This window comes from Chaetodon trifascialis, assembly GCF_039877785.1.
Source record: "Chaetodon trifascialis isolate fChaTrf1 chromosome 24 unlocalized genomic scaffold, fChaTrf1.hap1 SUPER_24_unloc_1, whole genome shotgun sequence".
Classification (NCBI taxonomy): Eukaryota; Metazoa; Chordata; class Actinopteri; order Chaetodontiformes; family Chaetodontidae; genus Chaetodon; species Chaetodon trifascialis.
In genome coordinates this window covers 1,861,189-1,870,712 of record NW_027255838.1, presented here as the reverse complement: position 1 = coordinate 1,870,712, position 9,524 = coordinate 1,861,189, and the positions used below count along the sequence as shown (strand labels likewise).

General features: G+C 45.3%; 1 pseudogene; it reads left to right on the top strand.

The window, feature by feature from the left end:
- Positions 1–306: 306 nt before the first annotated feature.
- LOC139328102 (protein NLRC3-like) lies at positions 307–8,060 on the top strand (annotated as a pseudogene).
- The last annotated feature ends 1,464 nt before the right edge of the window (positions 8,061–9,524 follow it).

The following is a 9,524-nucleotide window of genomic DNA, read 5'->3' as shown; positions in this document are numbered from 1 at the left end:
ATTAAGCTTCAGAAATTTGAGAAATTTTGATACCCCAGTTGATTTTTAGGATTTAAAAAAATCAAGATGCCTTTCTGAGTTAAAACCAGCCCTTAATTTCATTTAAAAAGTGCTGTCCCCACGTGTAACCTTCTAGTCAGGCTGCAAGGGACGTCCCCACCATGTAGCAAAAACAAGTGTGTGTGTGTTACTTCCTGTTCTCTCAGTCTTGTCAGTGTCTTGAACTCACTTGTTTGTTGCTTCTTGTGTTCTGAGCTCACCGTCAGTGTCACTGTTTCACCTCTCAGACTGACTTCAGACCAGAAGATGAGTGTTTGTGTGGAGGAAGAGGAGGACAGAGCAGAGTCTCCAGTGTCCAGCTGTCTGTCTTTCAAGAGTGACCAGACCAAAGATCGTCCTCCAGCTCTCAGTAATGAACCTGGACCCTCAGACTCAAAGTAAGACCCTGTTTTTACTGTAAACTGACCTGATGGAAGATGATGCATTGAGGATGAAGACAAAATACTCTGCTACAAGATTCATGTTGGTGATGCAGAACTCTTCCTGCAGATCGTGTTTCAAACTGAGATCGACCTGATTTTATTTCTTCAGCAAAACTCTTGAAGCTCCATTTCAACATTTCCACTTGGAGAAGATGTTCAGACATTTTTGGCCTCACGTTGAAGTTGCTGTAAACATTTAAACGATTCAGAGTGTGAAAGAATCTGCTTCACATGTGAAATGAACTTCCTCATAATTGTCCTCAGAACATTTTGTTGCTTTGACTCTTGGTCAGATCAGCTGTTGTGAGCAGATGCATCTGGAATCAGTTGGTGTCATAATTGTCCATCATGTGGTAAAAAGTCATTTGTAGAAGAGCTTTGCTCACCTTGATGAACACTTTGAGTCATCAGTAAGTGAACCTTTGAGTTCAGCTTCTCTCCATCATATATTGTTGGTAAAGGTGAAGAACAAACATCCGTGGACAGTCCTTGTGTTAAAGTGATCCGTGCATGAGAAAGGAAGACTTGTAATGTCAGTTTAAAGTGAACTGACCCAAGTTAAGCTGCCAAAGTGAGTGTGAAACAGTAAAGGACATGATCAGCTCTCTTTGATGGAAGGATTTTACTGTGAAGTCGCTGCAGGAAGCGTTGAGTTTGTATTAATGACAGACTGCAGACAGACAGACAGACAGACAGACAGGCTGACAGACAGACAGACAGACAGACAGACAGGCTGACAGACAGACAGACAGACAGACAGACAGACAGACAGACAGACAGGCTGACAGACAGGCTGACAGACAGACAGACAGACAGACAGACAGACAGACAGACAGACAGACAGACAGACAGGCTGACAGGCAGACAGACAGACAGGCTGACAGACAGACAGACAGACAGACAGACAGGCTGACAGGCTGACAGACAGACAGACAGACAGGCTGACAGACAGACAGACAGACAGACAGACAGACAGACAGACAGACAGACAGACAGACAGGCTGACAGGCAGACAGACAGACAGGCTGACAGACAGGCAGACAGACAGACAGGCTGACAGACAGACAGACAGACAGACAGACAGACAGACAGACAGACAGACAGACAGACAGACAGACAGGCTGACAGACAGACAGGCTGACAGACAGACAGACAGACAGACAGACAGACAGACAGACAGACAGACAGACAGACAGGCTGACAGACAGACAGACAGGCTGACAGACAGACAGGCTGACAGACAGGCAGACAGACAGACAGGCTGACAGACAGACAGACAGACAGACAGACAGACAGACAGACAGACAGACAGACAGACAGACAGACAGACAGGCTGACAGACAGGCAGACAGACAGACAGGCTGACAGACAGACAGACAGACAGGCTGACAGACAGGCAGACAGACAGACAGGCTGACAGACAGACAGACAGACAGACAGACAGACAGACAGGCAGGCAGGCAGGCAGGCAGACAGACAGACAGACAGACAGACAGACAGACAGACAGACAGACAGTTTGTGAATGTTTCTGAAAGCAGGAGAGTTGAAATCAAAGGAACAATCATTTTCATGACAGTCTGAAGGCTGAATTCAAACAGAAAAGTAAGAACACTTTCACTGTTCTCTGTGAGCGTCTGAGCTGCTCGACTGTCGGACAAATCTGGATATTTTTCAACAACAAGCAACAAATGGTTGAAGTTACAAAGAAATGTCTTCACAGAGAGAAGAAGAGGAGTCATGTTTGTGTGGAGGAGACGCCGTCCTGCTGTGCTTTGTGTCAGGACATCCTGAAGGATCCAGTCTCTACCAGCTGTGGACACTGGTTCTGCAGACAGTGCACCACTTCATACTGGGACCAGTCTGCTTCATCAGGGGACTCCTGGTGTCCCCAGTGTGGTAAGTAAGACTGTCCATCCACTCATCTTCAAACTGTGACCTTCTACAACTCATGACATTTATTTGGAGACTCACAATCAGTTCATTCAACACACCAACCAAAAATGTCAAGAAACATGTGAGAACATGAACTTCATCAAATACGCTGAACTGCTTCAAAAGCCACGTTTAGTTTTTTGGTTTTCAGGCTGAAGATGTCGACAGTTTCTGCTGTCAGTGGGAGCTCGTTCCACCTCTGTGGAGCCAGAACAGCAGACAGTCATGATTTTGTTGAACAGCATCCATCGTAGTGACGGAGGGTTAAGCTGATTGGCCGTCGCAGAGCGCAGCGGACGATGTGAACAACAGCGTGGGTGACTGGCGACTGACTGTGGTAAATTACGGGAAATACATAAATACACCAAACTACTGCAGAGACATTTGAAGCAGGAATGAATGCTGATTGAACCTTTTGAAGACAAAAGCCAGATGTTAGCAGCTGTTAGTGGGTTTTTGTCCAGTGTGAAAGAGGCTTCAGTGAAACACAAACATGTTTCTGGATCAACAAGTAGAAGGTGACCAGACGAGACTGATGGGAGTTGCTTCAATATGCTGCTGAGTTCAATGATTTCATGTCCTTTTCTTAGAAAAGTGATAAATATTTGCAATCTCAACTTAGAAAACACAGTTAATCAAATAAATGAACGTTGTTGATTGTGTCTGTCAGAAATGTTGTATCTAAGTGAACGTCTGTGGTTTGGAGTTTACTGGCAAACCAGTGGGAGGCTTTCATTGTGAAGCAGCTGTATGAAACGCAGTGTGTTTCTTCATTTGATCAGTGGATCAGTTTGAAGTCTTGCTGGGAGGAAGGAACAGCCACAGTGATCTGTTCAGATGAAGAGCTGCTGAGGCTCAGCCTGTCGCCTCTGCTGTCAATCAAACACAGCGACAGTCAGAGGAGAGAGACAAAGGAGAATTTGTGACGCTCACCCAAAGTGGACTGATAAACCTTCACTTCTTTCTGTCTTCTTTATTGTTCTTTATTGATCATGAAAATAATCAGCAGATTGTCAAATTGTCTTTGTTTTGTCTCACTTTTCTCTCTTTTTTAGTGGACGGTGGTCTTCAGGAGGTTTTAGATGAACATAAGATCAGTCTGAGGAGGAGATGTGAACGTGTGACTGAAGGAAGTGATGAAACAGGAAGTGGAACCCTCCTCAACAGGATCTACACTGAGCTCTTCATCACAGAGGGACAGAGTGAAGAGCTTAATACCCAGCATGAGGTGAGGCAGCTTGAGACAACTTCCAAGATGAAGACCCTCCATGAGACCCCAATCAAGGTCCAGGACATCTTACCTGACCAACAGAGACGCATCAGAGTGGTCCTGACCAACGGCGTCGCTGGCGTTGGAAAAACCTTCTCAGTGCAGAAGTTCACTCTGGACTGGGCAGAGGGCTCGGAAAACCAAGATGTCAGTGTGGCGGTTCTGCTTTCGTTCAGGGAGCTGAACCTGGTCAAAGATGAGCAGTACAGTCTTCTCAGGCTGCTCCATTTTTTCCATCCAACCTTACAGAAGGTGACAGCAGAGCAGCTGGCTGTCTGGAAGCTTCTGTTCATCTTTGACGGCCTGGATGAAAGCAGACTTTCACTGGATTTCACCAACAGTCAGCTTGTTTCTGACGTCACACAGAAGTCATCAGTCAACGTGCTGCTGACAAACCTCATGGAGGGGAATCTGCTTCCCTCGGCTCTCGTCTGGATAACTTCCAGACCTGCAGCAGCCAATCAGATTCCTCCTAAATGTGTTGATAGGGTAACAGAAGTACGAGGCTTCACTGACGCCCAGAAGGAGGAGTACTTCAAGAGGAGGTTCAGTGATGAAGATCTGTCCAGCAGAATCATCTCACACATCAAGACCTCCAGGAGCCTCCATATCATGTGTCAAATCCCAGTCTTCTGCTGGATCACTGCTGCAGTTCTGGAGCACATGTTGACTCCAGACCAGAGAGGAGAGCTGCCCAAAACCCTGACTGACATGTACTCACACTTCCTGCTGGTCCAGACAAAGAGGAAGAAGCAGAAGTATGATGAGGGACATGAGACGAGTCCACAGGAGCTGACGGAGGCTGATGGGAAAGTTCTTGTGAAGCTGGGGAGGCTGGCGTTTGAACATCTGGAGAAAGGAAACATCATGTTCTACCAAGAGGACCTGGAGCAGTGTGGTCTTGATGTGACTGAGGCCTCGGTGCACTCAGGAGTTTGTACAGAGATCTTCAAAAGAGAGTGTGTGATCTACCAGAAAACAGTCTACTGCTTTGTTCATCTGAGCATTCAGGAGTTTCTGGCTGCAGTCTACATGTTCCACTGTTACACCAACAGGAACTCAGAGGTCCTGGAGGCTTTCCTGGGAAAAAACACACTGATTCAACCCTTGATGTCTTCCTGAAGGGAGCCATGATGAAATCTCTTGAGAGTGAAAATGGTCACCTGGACCTGTTTGTTTGCTTCCTTCATGGCCTCTCTCTGGAGTCCAACCAGAGACTCTTAGGAGGTCTGCTGGGTAAAACAGACAAAAGTCCAGAGATCATCCAGAGAGTCATCAACAACCTGAAGGAGATGAACAGAGAAAACATCTCTCCTGACAGAAGCATCAACATCTTCCACTGTCTGATAGAGATGAACGACCGCTCAGTACATCAGGAGATCCAAGAGTTCCTGAAGTCAGAGAACAGATCAGAGAAGGAACTCTCTGAGATCCACTGCTCACTCAGACAGCAGCTCATGACACAGTCAGCTCCTGGACGAGCTCCAGGTTGATTGTGCCAGTGAAGGAGAGCTTAGCAGGTTGAGTTGAGTGGAGGGATCTCCATCATCAACAAGCTCAGTTTAGTCTTTGTTCCAAAACATGAGCTTCAGCCAGCTGAACTCCACCTGATGAAACTACTACAATAAAACTGTAGTAATACAATCTTTAGTACTTATTACAGCAGGCATGTTGCTACGCTGTGGAAAACATCAATCAAACAGGAAGTGATCACCTGATCTCATCCTCTCTGACACAAACTGACCTGAGAACAGCTCAAAGTCAATATATTGAATGTTTTTCCTCATCAGCTTCATTGATTTTGGTGACCAATGGCTGAGCAGCTCAGGCTGAGCAACCGACAGCATGTTCAGCTCATGTTAATGTTGTTTGTGACATTAATAAACTGTCAGATTTTATTATTCTCTAACTTTTATTTTCTCTGTCATCACAGACTTTCAGAATGTGAACTCTCAGAGACTCACTGTGAAGTCGTGGCCTCAGCTCTGAAGTCCAACCCCTCCCATCTGACAGAGCTGGACCTGAACTACAACAAGCTGCAGGATTCAGGAGTGAAGCTGCTGTCTGCTGGACTGGAGAGTCCAAACTGTAGACTGGAGACTCTGAGGTCAGTTCATGTTTTTCCCTCTTGTCTCCATATCCACCAAATTTAAATCCATCACAGATATTTGAAGTTTCTTTCAGTTCTCTTGTTTTCTGCGTTTGTCTGAGCACAAATCACAACAGCTGTTTTTCACAGCGTGGGAGCTCAACTCTGACTTGTAGAATGATGACTTGAGTGGTGGTTAGCTTTACTTCCTGTTTCCTGTGGCTCTTTACACCATGTGACACAGAGTGAAAACTGTAACTGTGAGACAGAAGAGACACAATCACCATTTTGTTGGCAACGTGTGTTTTTCCTGCTGTAAATATCTGGAAATCAAACATTTAATGACAAACAAATCAAAGACTTTTCCACGTAAATAACATTGTTAACATGAAGTTAAAAGTGCAGCGATCAGATTCTTTCTGTCCATCGTTGCCTCTGTAGCATGGACAGTGTGGATTAGAGTGTATATAGAAGAGCATGTGGACAGATTGAGCTGACTTCCTCCAGTGACTAACAGGAAGTGATCAAAGTCAAAGTCTATCAAAATAAAAGTCCAACATTGTGTCTGAAAGGCAACACACCTGTCTGAGCATGTTTCATAAGATGACTGTGATTATTCTGAATGAGAAGAAATAGAAGAAAATTGATGTGTGTTGACATGAATAGGTGTATGAATGTTGTGCTGACATTTGGATGATGTCTGTAGAAGGCTGACATTATGATGATCCACAATAACACAATGACAAAATCACTCATTTTAGGGAGAAGCTCATTGATGAGGACAGAGTAATGCTGAGCTTCACATTTACAATGTGAACACTTCTGATTGGATTAGAAATGGATTTTAATCATCATTTTTTCTTTATTCAGGTTGATTCTCTGCAGTTTGACAGAGATCAGCTGTGCTTCTCTGGCCTCAGCTCTGAAGTCCAACCCCTCCCATCTGACAGAGCTGGACCTGAGTTTCAACAGTCTGCGGGATTCAGGAGTGAAGCTGCTGTCTGCTGGACTGGAGAGTCCAGACTGTAGACTGAAGACTCTGAGGTCAGTTCACTGACTCTCTGTTACTGTTGTAAATCTCACATCTTTTTAACAAGTGAAGTTAATTTCTGTTTTTCCATAACATCAGTAAAGTTGTAAATTAGCTTTTGTTCTTGTTTTCATGTTTGTTGAAGTAAATTTAGTCTGCAGTCACTAAAGATCTGTGCTTGTTAAAGGAAGTGTAGAAAATGTCCACTGTTAGCTGTTGATTGATATTGATCCTTCGCAACACACACACACACACACACACACACACACACACACACACACACACACACACACACACACACACAGGTGGAGAAGCTCAATGATGAGGACAGAGTAATGTTGAGCTCCACATTTACAACCTGAACACATCTGATTGGATTAGAAATGGATTTTAATCTTCATCATCATTTTTTCTTTATTCAGGTTGATTCTTTGCAGTTTGTCAGAGATCAGCTGTGCTTCTCTGGCCTCAGCTCTGAAGTCCAACCCCTCCCATCTGACAGAGCTGGACCTGAGCGACAACAAGCTGCAGGATTCAGCAGTGAAGCCTCTGTATGATCTGATGAAGAGTCCAGACTGTAGACTGAAGACTGTGAGGTCAGTAGAGGGTTGGAGTCAGTCCATGCTGGTCTCAGCAGTGTTGTACTAAACACAGTTAGTATCAAAGCACAGATCCAGTATTGTCATTCATTTTGTCCAAATACTGTATTTTTTAGAACCAACTCTATATTTACATATTTGTCCTGTAATATTTCAAATACAATAAAACCCTAACAGCAGTAAATCCATCATTCCAGTGAACAGTGAATATCTGTGTTTGTGCAGTCATGATGCATTCAGGGACTCTCTGCACTTTATTTCCACTGTGTGCTTGAGTGAAATGTGCAGAGTGAACAGACTTGATGGCCAAAGTCTCTGCAGGTGTGAGAGCTTCCAGCTCAGCGTGTTCACTCCAACACGTTAACATGAGAGCTGAGAGGAAGCTGGCTACGCTACACAGCCGCTCCACTTGTGGTCTGAACAGGACTGAAGTCCCTGCTGCTCTTTATACTGGATGTGCTGCATCACTGACTGCCAGCTGATGAAGGAGTCTCTGTGACTTCTGTTCTCTGTCTTCTCTCATCAGATGGGAGCGATGAGAAAGGTGATTGGCCAAGAGCCGATCAGCTGTGTCCTGATGATCCAGAGAGGTTTAAGCTTCTGCAGCAGCAGCAGCTTGTGTGTGGAGAGGCTCTGACTGGGCCATGCTACTGGGAGGTCGAGTGGAGAGGAGAGCTTCATCCAGCAGTGACTGACAGAGGAATCCCAACAAGTGGAGATGACTGTCAGTGTCAGTGTTAGGGTTAGTGTTCCTGTGGATGTGACGGAGTATCATCAGTGTATGTAGACTGCTCTGCTGCTGCTCTGTCCTTCTACACAGTCTCTGCAGACACACTGAGACTCCTCCACCTGGAGCATGGACCTGAACCTTCAACCTGGACCTGAACCTTCAACCTGGACCTGGACTTACTTTTGTACATTCATGATGATTTGGATTTATTCTGGTTCTTTTGTTTTCCACCAGCAGACATTCAGAGGATGACTGACCTGCTGGCATCAGACATCCACCATGACAGCGACAGAAACGAATGTGTCTGATCTGTTGTTCCAGGATCGTTGTTGGTAGTTGTTGCTCATATCAAGTGCGTAAATCTGCTGTTTGTGGAGCAAGAAGAGCAGTCACATTATCATTATGTCATCACGCTTCCAGCTCAGCCTGAGCAACAAGACCCATCAGAAGCTGGACCAGATGCTGGTTTCCCCGACAGGCTCGGCTGTGTGGATGGCACCGTGTCAGAATCGAGATGAGACAACTTGTTGTTATCTTTGTGGCTTGGATATTATGTGTGCGAGCTGCTGAACTTCTGCCACATTTAAGCTTTTCCTGCGTCTCTTTGGTCGTGTTTGTGATCTGCAATGTGTTCCTTTCATCTGTAAACTTCCTGAGAAATGAATCAAGTTTTGTTCAGAAGAAATGTGGGATGTAAGCGTGAAGCGTGAACCATTGAAGCTTCTCTCTGCTCCACCTGCTGATGTCAGCAATATTTCATCATCATTCACGAAGGGGAGCAGCTTTCTGTGGATTTGATTGTCGGACATCACTGTTTGATCCGCTCACAGACGATGTGTTGTAATATTACAGTTTTCCTTTTCTACACTAATTAAAGACCTGTCAGTCAAATCAAACAATATTTCTGTTTTATTGGAGTGCATACAGTCTTATTTGGGTGGCATGGTATCACAGTGTAACACTCAACAGCTAGAAGGTCCCGGGTTCGATTCCCACCTTGGGCGCTGTGGGTGCTGGGGAGTGTCTTCCACCATGCCTTGTGTGCCTGCTGCCCTTTAAGGGGGGGCTTTTCTGTGTGGAGTTTGCATATTCTTCCTGTGTTCATCTGGGGTATCCCCCATAAAGAACCCCACGAAAAACATGCAAGAAGATCACCACCTGACCGAAGGTGACAAAAAGGAACTGGGTCCCGCTGTCGGCTGGCAGCCCACCACTCCTGGTCTGCTGCGGAGGAAGGATGACCAGGATGAGTCAGATGTGGAGAAAATAACTTCACTAAGCATGTCGTGTGTGCAGTCTCCCCCTGTAGCATGTGTGTGTTGTGATTAATAAAAAGTAAAAAGTATTTTCTTCTTCTATTCTCCCTGCTCCACCCTCACCACACCTCCCCT